Genomic DNA, 23,148 nt, shown 5'->3' on the forward strand with positions numbered 1-23,148 from the left:
GCCTGCAATCAGGGTGTCGGTACTTTTTACTATAAAATCCATTTTTACTGGAACATGTTTACTGAACAAAAAGTCTGATATACCGTAAGTTATACAGTGATGATTACCGTAATCCAACAGAATCACACTTTTTAAATAAATATTACTGTAGAAATTATGGTATTATATTTTACGGTAATAATGGATTTTACGGATGATGCACCCGGTACTTTATACCGTAATTTGTTCTGGAATATTTTCAAATGTTGGTATATAATTGGTTAAATTAATTAAGCGTAATTATTGCTCAGTTACGCGTAATCTGCCCTGCGTCCTCAGAAAATTACAAAATTGGTAGATATCTAAACGGATATTTGAAAACTTACTGCTTCTCCTTTCCAATTTAATATTCCAAGAAAGCACGAAAATATCCAGCAGAGATTGTCTAACAAAAATAATTTTTCTTTTCTATAATTCTTCTAAATAATTTTTCGTTCTAATAATTGGGGAAAGTTTTCGAACATTCTTTTAGAAACTTTACAACAAGTTTTTATTATTTTTGTGAAGAAGCTGGTCACCTTAATTCTGCGCACATAAAATACCTACTGTGAATAATATAACGTTGAAAAATATGCTTAATTCTAGGCCCCTGATATGTACAATAACTGAAAGCCATACGAAAAATTTTCGCTTCCATTTAGGATGAACTTACGAACTGAATGCCACTCAATAAAAAAATAAACCTCCTCACTTTACTGGGAGAGATTTTCAGTGATATCTTTAGAAGAATAAAAAAGGGACTTTAAGGCCCCTACAAAAATGCATTTAGTGGAATCTCTTTCTATATAGAATTTACTGTTTTTATCCGGTTGGTCGCTTTTTCTCCCCATTCCCGAATGAATTCCGGAGTCCTACACTCTAAAAACTGTACCGCTGATTTCAGAGGCACATTTGGATCGTTTGTGCCTCTGAATTTTAAGGGCACAACGTGCCTTTAAAAATGAAAGGCACAATGTACCTCTGATTTCAGAGGCACATTTGGATCGCTTGTGCCTCTGAATTTTAAGGGCACAACGTGCCTTTAAAAATGAAAGGCACAATGTACCTCTGATTTCAGAGGCACATTTGGATCGTTTGTGCCTCTGAATTTTAAGGGCACAACGTACCTTTAAAAATGAAAGGCACAATGTACCTCTGATTTCAGAGGCAAAATCAGATGTACCTCTTAGCTTGAAAGGTACATTGTACCTTAGATTTTGCTTTTATGAACCACTCATTGAAATAAGCATTTAGTGGAACCAAAACCTGTTATTTACCAGATTTGAACACACTTTTTTTTTTACCCATTCGTAATTTGCTTGCACTTCATATAAAAAGGGGTTTACACTATTACCAAGATATTAATTATAATAATTCTTAATGAAAAATATTTCCCAATTCTTTGAATATTGGCCACTTGAGGTGATCATCTCAAGGGATTCCATCTAATGCTTTTTCATAGGCAATTATAAAATATGTAAATTTATACAATTTCTTTAATTATGTAGCGTTTAATGATACTTCAACAATTACAATGATGTTTCTCTAATCAGATATAGGTATAAAAAATATTTATTTCTGTTAAACCAAGTCAATATAATTCATGGATTTTTTTTCCAGAAAGTATCCTCAAAATGGAAATTTCTTATAAATTTAGATATTTTTTAAATATTTAGAGATTCAATAAAATAGCTTTATAAGAATCAAAATTAAACACTAAATATCATGAAATCTAATATCTTTTATTTTCACACATAAAGAACAATATTACATAATTTAGTAACAGTTGCACACAAATATGGAAAAATATAGAACTTTCACAATATTTTAAAATTATAGATGTAGATTTTGAACAATTTGTATGTTTTATAACATCAAATATGTTTAATCAAATGACTTTACAAGTGTAAAATCAAAGATTTCTTTCTATTGAAATGAATTTTTTTTTAAAATCCTGATTTTGGCGAAGCATATTAACCCATTAGGCGCCATCATTCCCATTTTGGGAACATTAGCTTTCAATTTTTTTAGAACTAACTGTACTTAATATTACTTAATTGACAATTTTATTTGAGCTCTGAATATATGAAAAGAATTTTGCAATTTTTTTTGAAAGCTTGTTTCAGAATTTTTATTTTTTATAGTATTTTAAAAATCGTGAAATTCCGCATTTTTATCCCCAATCATTAAACATGCATTTGTTTTATAAATATTATTAAAATAAAAATTATTTTAACTTAAACTTGATTACAACAATCTAATGTACTAAATAAAATTAGCCCATAGAGAAAATGTACAATGGCTAGTTTACAATTGAAGAAAAAAGACCTTGTTCCCTTTTGAGGGAAAGTATTGGCGAAAGCTGTTTTCAAACGAAAAACAAGATGCAGATTATTTTAGCAGAAAAAATATTTTTTCATGACAATAATATATGCACTAATTTAATAACGCAGAACATAGCGTCGATTCAGGTTTATCTTTATATTACTACACTAATCTAATACGTTGCCAAAAATAAACCTCAATCTATGTTTATTTCCTCCCCTCAAACACGATAAAACATTTGCATTTTTCAATCTCTCCCCCATTCATTGCACGTTTACTCCTCCCCAACAGCAAAATGACTCTAAATTTCTATTTGCATTTTTATAAAATAATTAATTTATAATAAATTTGTATTATGTTTAAAAGTTTCCTACAGAAAAAATCTATCATAAAAAATTTCTAACATTTTCCTTTGGCTAAGAATTTTAAAATCTGGCAAATAATTTGAAATACTTAGTATAGGCTATGTATATATATATAGTAATATCATAATTAAAGGTCAATAAAGAAAAAGTGCAGGTAAAAAATGGAAACACAACACCGGAAGCAAAATTATAATGGTAAACACACTTAATACAATGAGTAATTTAACCAGTGAGAATAGCCAAAACCAAATTTACAAAAATTATAATAATTTAAAATAAAACAAAATTAAAAAAATTAGCACTATAATGAGAAAATAAAATATAATAGTAAAAGGTGATAACATATAGATAAATTTGCTTTACAGAGTGGAACAATTTACTTGGTAATGTAAGTCAATTTTACTTGGAAATGGTAAGATTCGTTTAATGCAGACCCTTATAAAAAAAGTCCACATGTTTCGCAGAGAACTTTTATTAAAACATTTTCCAAATTTTGAAAAAAATCAAATGACACACATTTTTCTTTCTTTTAGTTTTCACTAGTTATTAATACAGAATCACAATAATTCAGAGAAATAGCAACGGACATTTAAAGGTTGTATCTGGAAGAAAAAATGCTCAACACTTTGCCGGGGGAGGTACATGGGCAAAGCATTTGCAGAGGAGGCCTGATCAAATCCTTCCCACAGCATCCACATTATTTATAGTTTAGCATTGACCACAGTGCTGATGTAAAATATCCTCCGAGGTAGTTGGATCATGGGTTTGAGTCCCCTGGACGCCAGACTAACTGTAGCAGGCTTAGTGGTTTTCCTCTCCATGTCAGTGTTTTGTCATGCATTCATCTCGGCTAGAACATTTAAAACAGGACTTATCAATGTAAGAGTATTTTATTTGAATAAGTTGTTAAAAGTTTCTATCACAATGTACACAAATACATTCATGAAGATTTTATTACATTAAGAATAGGTTTAGCTAAAATAATTTTTATATATAATATTATTGAACTAATTTAACACGTTGAATGCCATAGGGGTCACCGGTGACTGGTGCCTAGATTATTCGAAACACATAACTCGAATAAATTTTTAATGCTCTAATTTTTTTTTTTATATTATTATTACTAAAATGGTTTGAAGAAATAATTGTAATATATACTGAAAAAATCATTTTGGCCAGACGGACAAGCCATGTAAAATTAGTGTGGCATTCAACATGTTACAGAAAAAAGAAGTGTAAATCTATCTAAGCTTAAATACATAAGAAAGTGCAAGGATTGTTCTTAACACAAAACAAAATTGGAGTCAACAAAGAAAATTCAAATGTAAATCGAAAAGTAATTATTTATTATTTATAAAAATATTTAATAATTAAAAACATTTTTTTGCATTTACTGGAACACAGTCGAGACAAAAAGTAACAGCAAAAAAAACTATTAATCATTTAGTTATACTAATAATATAAATTTAGATTACACAAACATTAAATTGTCTTTCAGAGAGCAAAAAAAAAAAAATTTCACTGTATCAAGTTTATACACATATCAATCCTTACAATCAATATATTTTCTTTCTAAATATTGTTATCAAAATTGCTTCGCTTCATATTTTTTTTACTACAGTTCAGGAAAAGCATTAGTTATAGATTAATAAAAGTTTTTTGATAATGTTATTCTAAGTAACACAGGTAAGGTAGCAATAACAATAAAAAAAATAAAAGTTTCCTAAAAATTATTATCACTGATGCTGAATTAGAAAGTTTTACTAGGTAGCTTTTCGTAGCAAGAAAACATGGAGTATAAAGTGTTGAGCATTGAATATGAAGTACCAAATGTTTTTTAAATAAAGTATTCAGTATATATCGATAAAGCATTAAGGGAAAATGCCAGTGACACAACAGCGATTCTGCATATCTAATCCATTTGTGATCCAATGAATGTTATGCAAATAATTTTTTTATTTTTTATATATAGTTATTGATATCAAAATTATGTAAATTAAACTGCTCTAGTTAGCAATACTTTAATATTTTTCAAAAAGTTCAAGCTGTTAAGTACTTGGCATTATATTATTTTAAACAAAGAGCAAGGTACTCATCACCGCCCATCACTCAACCATGACCAAAAATCCTATTTCTAGGGCTTTACTTTTTAACGGCCATGGTTAAAATGCCATGTAATTTTGATACTGGTCAGATAAAGTGGACTCCGCTTGAGCTAGCTCGTTTGAATCTTCTGCACGATAACCAATGAGAGAACTTTCAGTTGTGGCGGAATTTATATGCAAAGTATACACGCCAGTTGTTTTATACATTGCCAGGATCTAACTCATTACCCTAGTTCTCTAATAAGCAGTGTGAAAGATAATTTAACCAGCTGTGCCACAAGAGCACCCTGGAGCAAGCTATTAATCCTTTTTAAAAATCAAATAAATTAAATTTCAATTTGAAATGTTACAATTTTTAAAAGGAGTTTCACAGTCGTAAATAATTATATATCCCATGTTATCTATTTTGAGTCATAAATTCAAAACTAAAATTTGAAATTATACACTGAAAGCTGTGATGTTAGAATAAAACATTTTTAAACATTACTTTTTCAAAAAAAATAATAACTAATTAAAAATTTATAAATCATTAGAAGATTGCCTTTTTCTCCCATGCTTACACCATATTTAAAATATAAATAAAGCATAATCTTATTTTTTTCTTCAGGTTTATATCAACTGTAAGTTTAGTAACAGTTTGAAATAATTATAATTAGATATCAATGTCAATTGTTTTCTAAAATAGCTAATAATTGAAAGTATACTTTTCATAATTATAATAAAAATTCGAAAACATTCTTCGTTGTTTTTTAAATTATTCAATCATTCTGTGAGAGAATTTCTGTGATAGCTCTCGAATGTAAACTAAGATAAACAAAAAAGCAAATTGGTATTTCAAATAAAAATGATTTCTTATTCATAGCTATCGCCACATTGAAAACCTCATACAAAATTATAATCAAACACTACAGAACAAATATAGGGCACTTTAAAAACATTCCTCTTAATATTATAATGATAAAACATAAATAATACAACTACAACAGAAATGTAAACATAACTAGGGTTAGCTCTCTCGCTTAAACATTTTTATAAGATTTGTAGCATTAATAATTCAGTAATAAAAATTGAAATGTATTAATAAAAAAGATGCCGTCGTTACTTAGGAATAAATATAAAAATAAGATATAAGTATTAAACTTACCAAATTCAAGCATTTTTATAACATCGATGGAACACATTTGTAGACAAACTTCTTCCATCGGTAGCGTGGATGGGAAGGGACAGAAAACGTATTTCGTCATAAAATTTTTCACTGATGTGCGCATGCGCTTGTTCTCCGTTACATGATCGTACCGAAGAAAAAGAAATGAAAGGCACAAAAGTCTTTTCGTACCGCGCATTGACTGGCGTTTGCTTTGGTGCCTTCAATTTCTCGTGGTGCCTCTCATTTTTAAAGGCACATTAGTTATGTGCCTCTTACGCGAGAAAATACACGGTACATTTAGCTTGTGCCTCTGAAATCAGAGGTACAGTTTTTAGAGTGTAGACTTCAATTGAGCGAAAGAGATTAGTTCAGGGGCAAGAGGAGAGGAAAGACCCTAGGGAATTTCGGGTTTTGGAAGAGAGAATTTTGTCTGCTATATCAAAATTTTATTTAGGAAGAGTATCATTCGTTGCTTTGCCCATTTTTTTAAAAATATTTTTCTTTTAAACTATTATTTCTGACAAAAATGTATTAATTATCGAGATTATAATGTATATATATATACACACACAATCGGACATCTATTTAACGAATTTCTGTATTTAGCGAATTTTTTCGAGGAACCAAGAACATTTTGGAAATTTCTTCGTAAAATAACTTACAAATAGCTAAGTGAATTTTCTATTTAATGAACTTTTCTTTGAGATCCACTTTCCCTATTTTCCAAAATATATCAGAACATTGTCAACACTTTTTAAAATTTCTTAAAGCACTTTAAAATTTTGTTTATTGCTAAAACATAAATATATTAATAGTTTTAAACGTTATTAGGTTAGCACTGTTTAATTATATCTAGAACACTGCCACTACTCTATAATATCTTCATTTTTAATACTTTTAAGACAATGGTTATAGTTCTTCAGGGCTCCAGTGGTCCTTGAAAAATTTTAGTAGTGGTAAATTAAGCTTAATGCTTAAGGATATTTCTTATTTAAATGTACCACTAGCAATTAAGTGGTTTAATAGATTGAATTTTCATGGTGTACTTTCTTTAGAAAAACATGTTAGTGCTGGTTACACAGAAATTAAATTTTCAATTACCACTCTTTAATTTTAACTTACTTTAACTTTACTTTAACTTTACTTTAATTTTCGTTACCACTTTTTAAAATTGACAAGACTCACGGGAACCATGTTCTCATATAGGTGCAGTTTTGTTCGAAAATATTATGTACCCGAGGTCACAAATATAATAACAATTGCTACTGGTGGTCACAAATATAATAACCATTGCCACTGGTGGTCACAAATATTATAACAATTGCTACTGGTGGTAACAAATATTATAACAATTACTACTGGTGGTCACAGATATAATAATAATAGTTCCTGTTGTTACATTCCGTCAAATATTTTTAAAGCACTTTGGAACTCTGCTTAATACTAAAACACAAACATTTTGTTGGATTTAAATATAAATTGTTTACCATTGTTCAATTATTGTCCACTTCGACTACTGTATATTATTCTCATTTATAATACTTTAGAGACAACCTAAGGGCTCTAAATGCAATACATGTATCTCCAGTTTATCCATCGAATATTTGATTCAAGGTTCTAATGTAATTGCTATTAAAAATGTTTGGAGCAAATTTTTGAGGCCATTAAAATAAATCCTTGATACATTAAATATTTCCTAGAGCTATTTTATGACCTGCGTTGCGAAGCTAATCCAATTCTGAGTTAACGACTGTTAATGTTCAACATCGTAGAATTTTTGAACTCAACTCAGAAGACAGGAAAGCTCCTGAATCAAGCACTGGGCCAAACTAGCTTAAATGGAGAACTTCTTGACGCAACTAACCCGCATTTGCGTTACTCGAAGAGGAAAAAAGTGAAAACCTTCGGAGGTTAGCCATTGCCCATGATCTGCCTACCACTTAGGATATTTTATCTCAGCATTGTAGTCGGTGCGAGCCGGACGTAGAATTCTTAGAGCCATTAAAAGGTTCCTCGAGCTATTGAACAATTAGTAATATGAACAATTCGGAAATGATTCGTGTTTGGAAGACTTTTACCACTAACGCAGAAAAAGACACCGGTGTTACATGCTGTATTTAATAAGCATAAAATAAGCTAAATATAATAATTTTTCAATTATTTTAAACTAAAGGAATACAAAATTTTGAAAAAAGTATGAGAAATATTTTAATAAGAATTCTGCGTCAAATGGATAATAATTGAAAAATACTTCATTTTTATTTATTTATTAATTCTTTACGCCGAATGTAGCCAATTTTTACATTGCATTCAAACATTTACTTAAAATATAAGCCATTCTTAGCAGTTTTCTAATTAATTAAAGGATGTAGAATAATAATTAATAGCAATCAAAAATTTTTTTTGAAAGGAAAGAAAGATTATAATACATATATCTTTTCATAATTAGTATTTCACAACCTAGCGTTAATTGGTAATTTTCTATTATTTCAGGCTCTTTCTGTTATTTTCTTTAATTGGATTTTTTCATATTCAATTAATTATCCATTAAATTATTTTTAGTGGTTATAATAAAGTCGTTTTTATTTGTTTTTTCCCTTCTCATTTTTGCTGACTATACAAAATTTATTTCTAAATCCCAACTCTAATGCGATGATTTATATCCTCTGATTTCTTCCTCCTATAGACGTGACTCTAATATGTAAATGCCAATTTTTCGTCTCCCTAGTGGATCCCGGATGGGGTGGGAGGTATGAGTCTAGCCTAAATCCATAGCTAAATCCAGCTATTCGTCAATCGAAACTTTTTGCCAATAAATAAATACATATAAGAAAAAATCTTACTATTATAGTAATACGAAGCAAGAGATATCACAAACTTTGTTTTTTTGGTTTTAATTAGTTTATTAAAATTTGTTTAGTGAGAGTTTTTGATATCTTTAAAATTATTTAAAAGATAGAGAATAATACTAAGTAATCGAAATGAAATTTTTAGGATGAAAGTATATAATGATTGCAAGTTGGTTAGTTTTGGTGGAAATACAGTTTAATAAAGCCCCTACGACAAATTTTTAACCATTTAAACGCCAATGTTCCATTTTTGGAACATATCTCTTTTTCAAAATTTTAAAGACTGATAGTTCAATTCTTTCATCCCTTGCATTTATGTTGGAAAAGCTGCGTATTAGTACACTATCCGAAATAAGACTCTCACTTTTGACGATTCAGCAATCCTTGAGCTGTATTTTGCTAATTTTGAGAATCATTTCATCATGAAATCACATGATCTATGACGAAACGTAAACTTATACCACATCGGAGTGCATTGTGCGAGATTGTTAACTAGAATGACGAAACTAAAAAAAAAACTGGAAGGTCAAAAATAAAGTGACCATTTGTATGGTAGTCAAGTAGTTGTCCTCGTGCCAGGAAAATCGCAGGTTCGAAATCCGGAGTATAGACGTAATTTATCACTCTGTTCTATCAATTGTGGGAGTGACAGTGACCCATGATAAAGTGATTATTAGGAATGTTAAATATATTGGGCACTACGAGGTATTTTTATTTTTTTGGAAAAAAAAATTGAATGATGAAACATTTCTTTAATTTTGACGAAATTCCTTTTCTCGAAAAAGTGACGATAGTTATTTTGTCAAAGTCAGGAAACAGTTTTGTCAAGAACGAAGAAAATTTCGTGTTATTTGAGTATCCATTTTTTATAGTGTATCAACCAAAATATATTAATAATATGAAACCCTACATTTGCTTCCTACATCAAGCCCTTGAATTGTTTACTCAAGTACTTTTCTCATTACTGCAAAATACCTGAGGTTTAGTTTTGTAATGATGTGAAAGTTATATTGAGCAGAAAAAATAATCAACACCCTAATAACTCTTGATCTAATGATCTAAATGGTTTAAGGGCTAAACCTTAGATTAGCTAAATTTATTAGCGCAAACTATATTTTAAGTTACGAAATCAGAAACAGAAATATATCTTCGCTGAATAAACGTACCTTTTTTCATTTCGAGTTGCATTTTTTACTTTCAAACTGTGAAGGGTTGCCGTGATCTGGAAGATACAACCTTAATAGTTATTGGAGATACAAGGTCGAATGCTTAACATTGATTTTCCTTTTTTCGTATTTCGCCATCTCAAAGAAGTAGTATTCTTAAATTTTTATTTCTCACAAACTACTCAACAGACTCCCTTCAGATTTGAATTTTGTCATTTAGAGTAGCGTAAATTAAATTAATGTAAAAGTTTGCATAATCTAAAATTCATAATTTTTCGATCATTAATAATTTGAATAATATATAATATGTAATTATTAAAAATATCTTTTGCAGGGAGTTAGAAAAACCCATTTTATAATTCTATACGAAAACCCTTTGATTGACTTTTTTAATTCCGAAGATATGGTGAAAATACAAAGAAGAGAAATTAACATTAAGGATCGCAACGGCTTTCCTGCAAAAACTAAAGTAACCATATTTTCCTGATTGCGGTCACCTTCTCTTGAGGAGCAAAAAATTTAATCGATTGAAAAAAAAATTTTAATTAGAGAAAATATGTTTTTGTAACTAATTCCATAACTTAAAATATCATTTGCACTAATTAGTTAGTGTGTTTAAGACTAGGCTCTTGAGAGTAAATCCTAGTACTTGTAAAACTGTTCCTTAGATAAAAAATTATTAAGGTGTTTGCTTGTTTTTTTAGGCTCTACTTCTATTTAAAAAATTCAAATCATTAAAATTTAACAAATATTCGATAATTTTATTTATTATGAACAAAAAAGCTGTTGATGCACAATGTTTCATTTTATTTATGAAAAAAGATTTTCAGTTCCGATACGAAAAATGTGAGAAAATGAGAAATTTTCCGGAAATCTTCAAACATACGCTTCAAACAAAGAATTTTTCACCCGATTCCCCTCAAACAGAAAATAAAAGATGAAAAATGTGATGAAAGCAACAAATCAACAATGCAGTGCAAACTCATCATTCCAGGTTTTGGCCTATCAACAATAAATATGAAAGTGTGACACTAGATATGTATCTCTTTCCATTCACTTTCCCCACCCCTTTTTTTTCCTCCTAAAACGGAATCGTTTCTCTTGTTCTGAATATGTGTTGCTTAGAACATAAATTACTGCAGTAGTTTTCCTTCGAAAATAATGTATGAGCTATTTTCTTTCTTTTTGATGGCAGTGATTATTTAAGATATTTTTCATTTCGAGAAAAATTTTTTCTTTCTTCTATTTTTTTTCTCTTCAGCGTCTTATGCGTATATGAAATTCATTTTTTAAGGAAGTTTTATAATTTCTCTTCTATGTTACATTCCAGAAAAAGATTTCTTTTTTGCTTTTTCGTAAGTTACCTTTTTTGTTTTATTTTTTCGCTTTTCTGTGGTTGTAGCTATAGTTTCATTTGTTTCGTTTTCACTACGCCTAGTTATTTCCGAATAATTTGTTAATGCAAAAGAAAATGTAGAATACATAAACAACAAAATTACATTAGAAGAATGACAAATTACTATAATTAGCCACAGGCATTTTCCATTCTTTCCTGTAGATGTTCTAAATTTTAGAATGCGCTTTCTATTTTTATTAATGAGTTCTAAGAAATGAGCTTAAATTTAAAAGTTTTTATTTGAAAAACTCTAGTTCTTTTTTCATTTGCATATAGTCTTTTATTTTCCTTAAAATTTTAACAGTTTTTACTGTCATTTTTAGTTGAAAGTACACAGAAAAAAAATTCAGGTGAAACTACAGTACTGTGAAAAAGTACTACAAAAAAGTAATTCTGATTAATAAAACTAATATTTGGGTAACTTTAAAAAAAATAATTTGCTAATTTTTCCGTTTATATGGAAATGGTTTAACAATAATTCTAGTTTTCAAAATTATAGTTCTTATTATCACACATTAGGTAAAAAATACAAAACTGAAAAGTAAATTTAACCAAATAGAAGGTTTTTACGCCATGCTCTAAGGTATCATGACAAAGTTGCAAAATTTTACCACATTTACCAAATTTTGACACTTATTGTTAAACAGAATTTTATTGTAAATTTTACCAAAATCATCAACAAAGTGCTTCGGTAAGAAATTCCATGCTTTTTGGTTTTCCCATACAGCGTGAAACATGGTATAATTTGCCATATTCTGGTTGTTTCGACCATATTTTTTTTTTCTCAGTGCATGTTTACGCTATGTATTTCATATTTGATCTATCCGATATGTATTACTTTAGCTGTCAATGTATGTTTTATAATACACAACTGTAAGACTTGAGGTAATATAAACCACTTTTTCAAGTTGTTTAAGAGGGCGAATTTGAAAGGGTTTTCTAAAGAAAAGGTACCATGATTTCTGTCTTGGTTATAGGATATTTCAGCGTGGTGTTATTAATTGGAAATTGCAAATTACCTATCTGAAAACAATACTACAGACTAGTTTCACGTAAAAATTTCCCGTTTAGAAAACTTGCCAAGACCTTCAAATAATGATCTGAGTTGTCTTTAATTCTAAACCTATCAGATAAAAAGTTTTAAAAATGCATATTTTACTAATTGAGTGGGGATCAGAGTTTTGACGAATGTATAAGGTTTTTGAAAGTTTTAAAGGATTTAATTTCCCTTAAAATTTAGGAATTAAGTTGGATAGTTTTAACATCTAGTAGATTGGAAGGAGTAAAAATAATTTGTTTCTTCAATCTTTCTCTATGACTTTTTAAATTTTTTGGCCTCCCAGGTTTTAGGTTTGAAATATTTTGTGGTTAAAATAAATAAATCAATAAATAGATATCGGCTACTCGAGAATTTTTGTGAGTGAGGAACAAAATGTTCATAGTGTTCTAAAATTGTACAATGGTTATTCAGTCATAGGCAAATGAAATACCAATATTTTTGTGAGGTTCGCATAATGCAATGAGATTAAATCAGTAAACAAATCCTCATTATAAAAAATTGGGCAACAAAACCTTCTATTCAGAAAAGACATTTTTCTGCTCTTATTTCAAAATAGAGTTTAGAATTCAGACTGTAAAATACGAAAATCACTGTCAATTATTATTTCAATAAACTTGCAATAATATACAAGGGACAATGACATTCAAAGAACACTAAGAACAAGGTACAAAAACTGAAAATTTGCTTGCGAAAATTGCAATCATTATTTATTCCAGAAGAATTCCAAGTATTGTAACAAAAATGAAAAGTTAACAGTTCAATGTTGAAGTGTTAAAATGTATAAATAAATCAATTTTAAAGTTTTTTTTAACTGTTTTAAGGATGTTTATTTAAATGAGAAGAGTTCCATTTATATTAGTATACAAAAATTAACATTCACTCATCTGACAGGACTGAATATGGTGCATGCCTCCTGGCCATAATCAAATGTCAGGGATACCGGTTGCCTCTGATCTTGTTTGGGGTCATGTCCAATCCTGCAAAATGCATCGAATATCTTGCATGTTCTTGAGTTCCAACCGCAAATTATAGCCTTAGATAGACCTTACAGAGATTAATTCTTTTTCTTCTAATTTTCTTATTTCGTTTTATTTCTGACGTTCGAAATTGGAGAATAGCCCTGAAGGCTCACTTATTATCCGAAGTAGAAATTTGAAAGCCAAAGATGATAATTTAAAGATGTTCCTTACATTTTCCAAGCGCCTTACTCAATAATTCAGTGTCTTGTCAGCGGCGGGGCAAGAATTCTAAAACGTGATTGCCTTTCACTGTTGGACATACTATCTTGCAAAGTAACGAAATGTCCTTGAAATAAGATTAATGAAATCGATTTGATTCAAAGTGTGCGCTCTTCTAAGAATCAATTAATATATAAATTGGACTAAGAGGTCAAAATTCTTAGACGAATATTTTTAAAAAAGTGTATATATTGAGCTGCATGTCTGTTTAAGATTTATCAAGAAATTGTTTTATGGAATGAATGGAATTAAATTGCTCATGCAGCGTAAAATGTTTCAGTTTAACCTATTTGTGTCTAACATCCTTGTAAAACAAAGGTTTCTTTTCACAAAAAAGTTTAAAGCAGTAATACAAGTGTTTGGTTTTAATACCTACTACCTTTTTTTGTAAAACAATTTTTAAACCATTACAGTATTTGTGACTTGGCTTTAACTTGCTAACCCATTCTAGGGTCATGGTTTGCAATAATAAAAATGACAATAAATGTAATAGCAAAACCATGTAGTTTATGTGATAAACTACATGGTTTTCTATGAACAGCTCTAACATTTGGTAAAAATTAACCCTTTAATGCCTAACAACAAAAAGTAGTATGATGCCTAGATAAACAAAAAAGTGGTAGCATATGCTTACATTTTGCCGTTTATACATGTTTGCCTTTTCAAAGGGGGTATTTTTTTTGCCTACCATTTTAGTTTCAAAAACAACGTTGAGCGTTGATTTCATATTAGAAACAAATATTTACAATATTAATACATTATGGTAGGCTTGCTTATACGAAATAAATCATAATAATGAAACGAGCTACCACTTTTTTCCTTTTGGCAAAACACAACCATCCTTTTTAAAGGACGCTAGGCACAAATGGGTTGAAAAAAGTTCTTTTTATTAACATTCTATTTTGCTTGTTCAAGTATAATAAGATATAAGAATGTTAATACATAATATTTAAAAATCAAAAATTTTTAAGTGGCAAAATCGTTGTCACTTTAAATCTTTGATAATTTCGCTTCATAACATTCACTTTTATAGCGAAACTTTAACACTTGCAAACGAAAGACCAGTCTCCAGTAACATTTTGAAAACATAATCAAAGCAACATTATTAAAACAATCATTAGCATTTTCAAACTTAAATATTTTTCTTTTTAACTTGAACTTCAAACTTTTAAACTTTAATAATTTCGCTTCGAATCCTGGTAAAACCTTGTATTTTAAATACATAAAATATTATCTAAAGACCAAGGACATATTTTAACTTTTAAGACTTACTTGCTTACAATAGTTCAAATGAACTTAAACATATTTATAAAATTATGTGTAGTTTTTTCTTTCATCTATATAACAAATGAAGAGTTAAAATCCTTATCGGATTAATTACACCCAAAACTATAAGAATAACATTTTCTAACCCTGGAGAAAATCGTTTTATCTTTTGATTATGGATTATATCGATTTCTCTTTCCCCAAAGTACAAATACTTTTACTTTCATATTTCTGTTGCCAGATTCAACAAACAACATACCAAAGAATCTGCAAGTAGAAATACCGCCTCTGGTCCATTAGACGGATAGTTGGTTGATATTAAACATAGTCTGAAGCAAGTTAAATAACGACTCTGTAGCCTAAGATAATTCATCTTTAGAAACATTCCCTTACTTTCACATTTGGATGCTTCGGTATTTCGAGCAAAGACTTCGTGATATTCTTTTCCTTTCGATGGAACAGATGCGGGAATGGATTGTTGAGGGGGGGAATGTGAGAACAACAAAAGTAAAGTCCAAAGAATGCATGGACTTGACTAAAAGAATGCCCAGCTGCATTGGTATTAGACCCACCGAATTTTATTATGGATCGCTAGCTGAACTCAATGTTTAGTAGTTATGCGTGGAATGTTATCAGCTGGTCAAAGAGTTCTGCTATGTTGAACAGCTGTTTAAGTGCAATTACTAGTATGAAGCTCAGAACCAAGTTGATGTAAGGTTCTTTTTTCCACAGCTCATTTTGATGAATTGTGTAGTTATACTTCTAAATACAGCCGTGGAAAACAATGAGATATAGGTTGTAAGTTACTATATTTTCGTAGCTTGTTTAAAACTAAATTTTATGCTAAGTATTTCTCTAAAAATTATTTTTGATGTTAGTGACTCTTGAGATAAAGATTTTTTTTTTCTTATTTGCATGCATTTAACAAATGTTTGTCAACGTTAATTTGCTGTGAGGAAAAAAACGGAAAGAGTACTTTTTTTTTTTCTTTTTCATTAACCTTTTATTTCATAATTTCAGATGAAGTCATGAACTGAAGATGTCTCTAATTTTTTTTTTAAAACTACCATTTCGTCAAATCATATTTAACCATATTTAACAATGGACTAGTTGGGAAAATTCCCCATAAGCTCTTTATAGTGTTTTCTTGTTGCTTTATAAGGGGAAATGCTTTCAAGAGCATTCTGATTTTAAAAATATAACAATAAATTTAAAAAAGGTACGTTTCGGTTAGACAGGAGTAAGAAAATTCAAATATTTATTTTCTGAGATTATTTTTTATTTTTTTACTTAAAATGAAGGTTCACAAAAGAATTTTATAAAAAAAAAATAGTTTAATTTACTTGCTCCCGGATAATCGAACAGCGCCATAATAAAAGAAAATGTATTTCGATAAAATACGAAAAGAAAAAAAATGAACATTTCCTCATGATTTCAAATTCTATCATGCCTCAAACAATGTCAATATCTAAGTCAGTGAGCGATAGTCTTATCTTACCAATGATCGTACAAGACAAAAGCACCAATCAAAAACCAGTAATACATTTTTGATTGGGCTTTTATAATTCAATTCAGATAACTTGATAGGACAAAATGTAAGACTCCCCTGGAGGTTGCTATTGGATATATTACCATTTTTTATTGTTATTAATTTTAAAGTTAAAAAGTAATCGAAATTTATGTATTTTACTGATTCACTAGGAGAATTTTGTGTTTTCGAGTACATTTATAAACTGAAATGGTTTTGTTTTGAGGGAAATCTTCGATATTATATCACTATTTCGTTACGCTGCTCCTCTATTGGTTGATTTTATGATCCTAAAACTTTCCTTATTGGGTAAAACATTTATTATTACCTATGCAATATGTAAATAATATGTTATAACGTTTATCAAATTTCAAATGAATGCACGTATATATTTTTGTTACTACTATAGATTAAGAAAACATTGACTATGAAATATGAACAAATTCGCTGAAGAAATATAAATTAGTAGATTATAATGATACTATTACCGCTATACTACCAGTTGGTTCACTATGTTTTTAAAGATAGTTAAATACACAAACGTATCAAACTTTGTGTGTTAATGTTATTAGAATACATGGTTTTTATTGGTTTTCCCATTAATTGGATCAACTCGGAAACACAAAACTCAAAGTGATTGTAATATCGAGTAAAATATACTTATTTATGGGCATCAAGGTACAGATAAGAAACTGAAAAATCCGGTTTTATAATACAAAAATGATTAAATAAATAAATAAATAAAATAAAATAATTAAAAAAAGGTAGCTTGAGTTTTACGGACTGCCAATTATGAAAAGTGTCCTTTTCAAAATTAAAAATTTCATTGTCTTTTTTTTATTATCAAAAAAGTAAAAAGCAGTTAACAAATTTTTATTGAAATTCAAATTCAATTTTATCACAAAGAACTAATTTTACAAGTATTTCATTTTTAGTATTTAATTTCCAGGATCAAGATAGTTAAATCATTATATTTCTGAATTCAACTAGAAACAATGTTTTTCCAAAGTTAAAGTAACAGGTAGAAATATCCACTAGGTTTAAAAATATATCTATTTGTGAACAGGAGCTTCCAGACTTTTAATAATAGCAATAAATACTTAAAAAAAGTATTTACTGTTACTGTTAAACTTTTCAAGACCCGTTTAGCCCTAATTAACTCTGTAAGTACCATATATGTGAAAAAGGGCTTTGTGATTACCCAATATTTTTGCTTTTTGTACTTTTTTTGACTTCCGCTATTACTTATGCATTAACTTCATGTATAAAGCTTCAACATGAGCTATTAGTAAAGATAAATAACATTTAAAAGGGGTTCAAAAGCATAAATAAAGAAGGAAATAATCTTTTTACTAAAAACAGCATTATCTTATTTTGTTGGATGAGAGTTATGGAATTTATAAATGAGTAAACTGCGTGTCTGAGAGTAATCACCTCAAAACTCTTGAATCTCAAATCGCGTGAAACTTTGCTGAAAAAGTTTCTGTATAGTGATACAAATATTTTTTTTTAACATTTTGGAAATTTATTTGGTTCGAATGTTAGTAGGTGTTAATGAGTGCATGATGTTTTTTTCTTATTAAAATACATTAATAAGCATGTGTTATTTAATAAATTTTTTTAGAGTAACTTAATTTGTTTTTACCATATGTTCTTAAAATTACTCTTTTTATCGGCAGGAATAAAAAATAACTCCATAATTATTAGGACTATTATCTATATGTTTAAATATTTTCCATGTTGTAATCAAAATAAATATTGGCTTAAATTAATTTCTTTAAATAAAGAATTAAATATTAGCAGTGGTTACAGCGTCTGGTAAAAAATTAAAGACGGTAGCCAATTTATTTTTAAAGTTTATGACAAAGTATTTATAGATTTCACTTGAATTAAATAACAAAAATGAAGTCAGCTTTTTAAATTTATAGAATTAAGCGTACACAGTAAAAAATTCCAGATCGAATTTCGGTAAAAAGTAGTAGCATCTTGAGTGCCGATACATTTTACCGTAAAATACACTTTTATTGTAAAATTTTAGAGAACAAAAAAACTGATTTACCGTAATGCATATATATTAATATTTACTGTAAAATCACCGAATCATTGCATTTAAGTAAATAATAATGTAAAAATTACGGTAAAAATGGATTTTGTGGTAATGATTTTTAAGGATGCTGTATTTTTTACTGTTTTTTTTATTCGGAATTTTTTCAACGTGAACCACATTAAATTATAAGCATGCCTTTGCTGTTAAAATATCATGTGTAACCAAATATTCTGCAAATAATTTCCTAATTTTTCCAAAATTTTTCTTCTCTTGTAATTAATTTTATTACTTTATTATTTCACTAGAGCGGTATGCTGCTATATTAACACATCAATACTACTACTACTGCACTATTAACACATTTGAGACCAGGTATTTTATTTAAAGGTAAATAGTAAACGTTTATGTTTGTCAATTAAATATTTTTATTTATTATAATTTACTAATAATAAAAAATTAGTATGAATATGAAAGTATTCAAATGTTTTTAATGATAATAATATTTGGTTGTCAATTTATTTAATTTATTTTATTATAAATTATCTTAGAGAATTAAGTCAACTGTGCGGAGCATATTTTATTACTAAAACAAACGTTTAATTAGTATTTTAGACAGTAAAATGCAATCTGATCTGAAATATATTAAGGAAATAAAGTCTCAACTCATCATATTTAATTATTAATGCAAGCTTTCTGTTTGTATTTGAAACTGCAAAAAGCGATGATTTGATCTGAAATGTAATTAAGAAATGAAAACTCATCACAGCATGTTTAATTATTAATATAAACTTTTTATTTGTATTTGTACTGCAAAATGCAGTCTGATCTAAAATGTATTAAAGCAACAAAAACTTTAAGCAGGTATAATTTCTCTTAAGTTCAAATAAATATATATTTTTCAAATAAAAAAATGGAAAATAATCTAATACAAAACAGAGACATAATTTGTAAACAACAACAAAAGTATTTTATTATCTATTGATCTGTAAAAAAGTGTATATTTTTACTGTAATACGCTGTTTGATGTGGAATGCATAAAATAAATAAAACTTAAGACAGGAATATTTTCTCTTTGATTTAAATAACTGAGGTTCTATTTAAAAGTAATTTTAATCGATCTTTGAAAAAGAAAAAATAATGCACGGTTACAATTTATGTCATTTATATTCCTTTTTAAAACGGTTTTACAATTCAGCTATTATTAAATCTGAAATAAAAAAAAAAAAGAAAAAGAAAATCGTAAGTACTTATACAGCATTGAAGTAACCCTTTTTGAATATTTTTTTGGGGTATCGTTTGAAAGGATGGTTTCATTTGCATATGAAAAAATGTGGGTGAAAAGAAAATTCTTCCACCGGATTATTGATGAGCGTAAATGTTATTTTAATTGCTAACATCGTTCGAAACTCGTTTGAAAAATGTACTTCTTCACGAAACGTTTGAATGTCTTCCTTTCAAAATATACATTTCTTTTTTTTTCTTTTATCGAAGCTACACTCGTAAAATGATCATTAAGCAACATACAGCGTGACATCATCTCTTTCTGTAGATAATCTTTTGTACTATATTAGCATTTTTATTAGACTTGATGTTTAGTTTGGACTAGATATTAGACCAAACATTTATAAATATAGTTTGAAACTATTTTGTGAAGAGAATGCATTATAGATATCAATTTAATTTCGAAAATTCCAAAATACTATTATAGGAATTTTTATCTTGCTTATTTTGGGGAGAAGGAGGTGGAAGTTGATGGAACAAAGAAAAAAAATCATCGAGAGCAGAATGATTAGCATTGAAACCTTAAAAAAATTTACAATGCTTCAACATCAGAAATCATTTAAAATGAGATGATTTGTGTTTATCATTTTTATATATATATACATATCTTCTAAATGATTTGTAGTGTTAAAACATTTTATTTTACTGAGTTTTCTATTTTATATTATCGCAAAGAATATTATATTCCTTTAATAATTGCACTCTAGAATTTTAAATCATGACCCACCGACGACCCAAAAGACGAATGACTCATTAAATAAATACTATATCATCGAGTATTGAATAATTAATTTTAAGATTGTATATTATTGATGCAAAATATTTTGGATTTTTTAAATATATATAATTGAAAATTTACCGAAATAAAAATTTGTTCAATCTTAACTTAACTTAGTTTAATAAATCAAGAATAAAAGCAATAAGCTAAAATTTATTTTCCAACATAAAGAATATAAATGGCTTCAAAGTTCCTTTTTAAATTTTTTAGAAAAAGAATAAAGATACTGATCACTTAAAATATTAGTAATATAGTGATATACTTGGCGAACAAAGAACGTATTCTTTGGCCAAGGTGATGTACAACGAGAGGCGGTCATAAATCTTTAGAAAACAATTGTGATAAATAAGCTTATAAATAATGAAAATATTAATAAAAATAAGCATCAGAAACAGCTTTAATCCTTAATTTGCTGAAAATTCCATTTCTGGGGACCTTTTATTATTATTATTTTTTGTTTATTTATTTATTATTTATTTATTTTTTTCTTTGGAGGAAAAAGAGTCAGTGCATTCTTTAACAATATAATATTTGTAAGGCATAAGATTGTCTTCGTCGATAAAAATGCTATTGAAAACTATTATTTATACACTTAATTTAGAAAAAGAATGTATTAAAAAAATCTCGCTAACTCTGAATATATTTCTTACATTACTTTCAACCCTGTATTGAAAGAAAAAAACGCATAGTAAAATGTTTTTAATTATTATAATAATTGCGAATAAAGAAATTAAAAGTAAGACTAGTACTCTAAAGTTATAAAGTTTTACTTATTTATTTGCATAATTGTAAACATGCAACAAGCGTCATGTTCTTTTTTTACATCAAAATGTTTTATTTATTTTGGAGTCATAAGAAGAAAATTTTTTTAATAATGTTACCGTATTGTTTGGTAAGGATATTTCAGGTTAAACGATATTTGAACCTGTGATTGGGTAGTTTTTCCATTCGTATGGCAGCGGTTTACCGAAAATTCTGGTTTTCAAAATTATATTTCGTATTACCACTTATATGTAAAATATACAAAACTGCAAGAGCAAATTTAACCAAATAAAGGTTTACAATGTATTGCTCTAAAGTATTACCTCATTTAATTAATAAATTACCTCATTTACTAAATTTTATTGCATATTATAAAACCATATTTTATTGCTGGTTTTACTTATATTAAAGTGAAGCATTTGAAAATGCTAATGCATAGTTATTTGAACTTAATAATCACATTGTCACAATATAAAAAAAGTTTACACCATCAAAGACAAAAGAATGTTGCAGATTTAATATAAACAATAATACTTGAAAATCATATATCACGAAAAAAATTCTTGCAAAACTACAGTTCTAGTATATGATAATGACATTTCTGATTAAAGAAAAAAATCTGGTTTTCTAAAACCGAAAACCATTCATTTGGTAATTTTTCCGTTCATTTGAAAAATGTTCATAGGAAAGTCTGGTTTTTAAATAAAGTGTTTTTATTACCACACATTTAGTAAAAAATGCATAACTAAAAAATAAATTTAATCAAATAAATAATTTTTTGATGCAACGCTAGTTATACTACCATTGTGTGCTTAGTTTTCCCTCACTATACTTAGTCCTTCTCCATTCGCATTATTCATTAATTCTTTTATTAATTATATTAAATAAATTTTAGTTCTTACTTTAATTACTAAGTCACTTGCATAAGAACAAATTTGTGTTGATTTTGATATTGTAAAGATAGTTTTTCTTCAATCAATCGATATACATAAATACATGGTAGCAGGTAATATTAAACAGCACAGCATACTTTTTTTTTATTAAAAAAGTTCTTCACTTCGCAAAAGAGAAAAAAAGAAAGAAAGAATAGAAGGAACATCACGTGCTTTAAGACTCTTCCCCCCTTTTTTTCTTCTCTCTCTCTTTTAATGTAACATTGAGATTTGATCTCAAAACTACGACAACGACGGACGTACAATTTATTTGGTAAAAGATACAAGCAAATTACATCCAGGTGTATAAATCAATCTTTCAATGGCAAGCCTGTCCCTCCTTTAACTAAGCAAAATAAAAAGTTTCACTTTTTTTTTATCTTAAAGATAGCTATAATCTGTTGTTGTAGAGTTAATGAAGTATGTATGAATGCCAAAGACGGTGTTAGCGTTCAAAGACTGTGTATATCTTTAAGAAATTCAAAAGTATTCACTCCAGATTTCTTGCTGGAAATAATGGCTCTTTGATTTTGGGACCATCTTTTTTCCGTTAGAACTTTTCTACATCCCTTTTTGATCATGTATGTCATTAGCTTAGACAAGATCCGTTATTAAATATACATTAGAGGGGAAAACACGGGCACCCAGCGAAGATTCTTCTACTTATTCCCAAGCGAGCATTAAAAGAAAAAAAAAATACTACATATATATTCACTACATATCTTGTTCCCATTTCCCATTCTTGCTGTTTCACTTGAAGCGAAAGGGAAAAAGTAAAATAAAAAAAAAAAATTGTTCTAGCCCCTCCCCGAAGTCAACCAATCTCTTGGTGTCGTGAGATTTTGCAGTCACGATTGTAGAATCAGAATGTACTGATTAAAGAAA

General features: G+C 28.2%; 2 long non-coding RNA genes across 9 annotated transcripts in view; one reads left to right on the forward strand and one right to left on the reverse strand.

Moving 5' to 3' along the window:
• LOC107447505 (uncharacterized) overlaps positions 1-23,148 on the forward strand; it is a 290,115-nt gene that overhangs the window by 209,150 nt on the left and 57,817 nt on the right. The window lies entirely within an intron of this gene.
• On the reverse strand, positions 1,742-6,294 carry LOC147801119 (uncharacterized). Its single transcript, XR_015430757.1, has 2 exons — positions 5,958-6,294; positions 1,742-3,558 (listed from the first exon to the last, which is right to left on the reverse strand). It is a non-coding gene; the product is annotated as an uncharacterized LOC147801119 (long non-coding RNA).

This window comes from Parasteatoda tepidariorum, chromosome 12 (genome assembly GCF_982258835.1).
Source record: "Parasteatoda tepidariorum strain Cologne lab strain chromosome 12, Ptep-v5.0, whole genome shotgun sequence".
NCBI classification, from domain to species: Eukaryota; Metazoa; Arthropoda; class Arachnida; order Araneae; family Theridiidae; genus Parasteatoda; species Parasteatoda tepidariorum.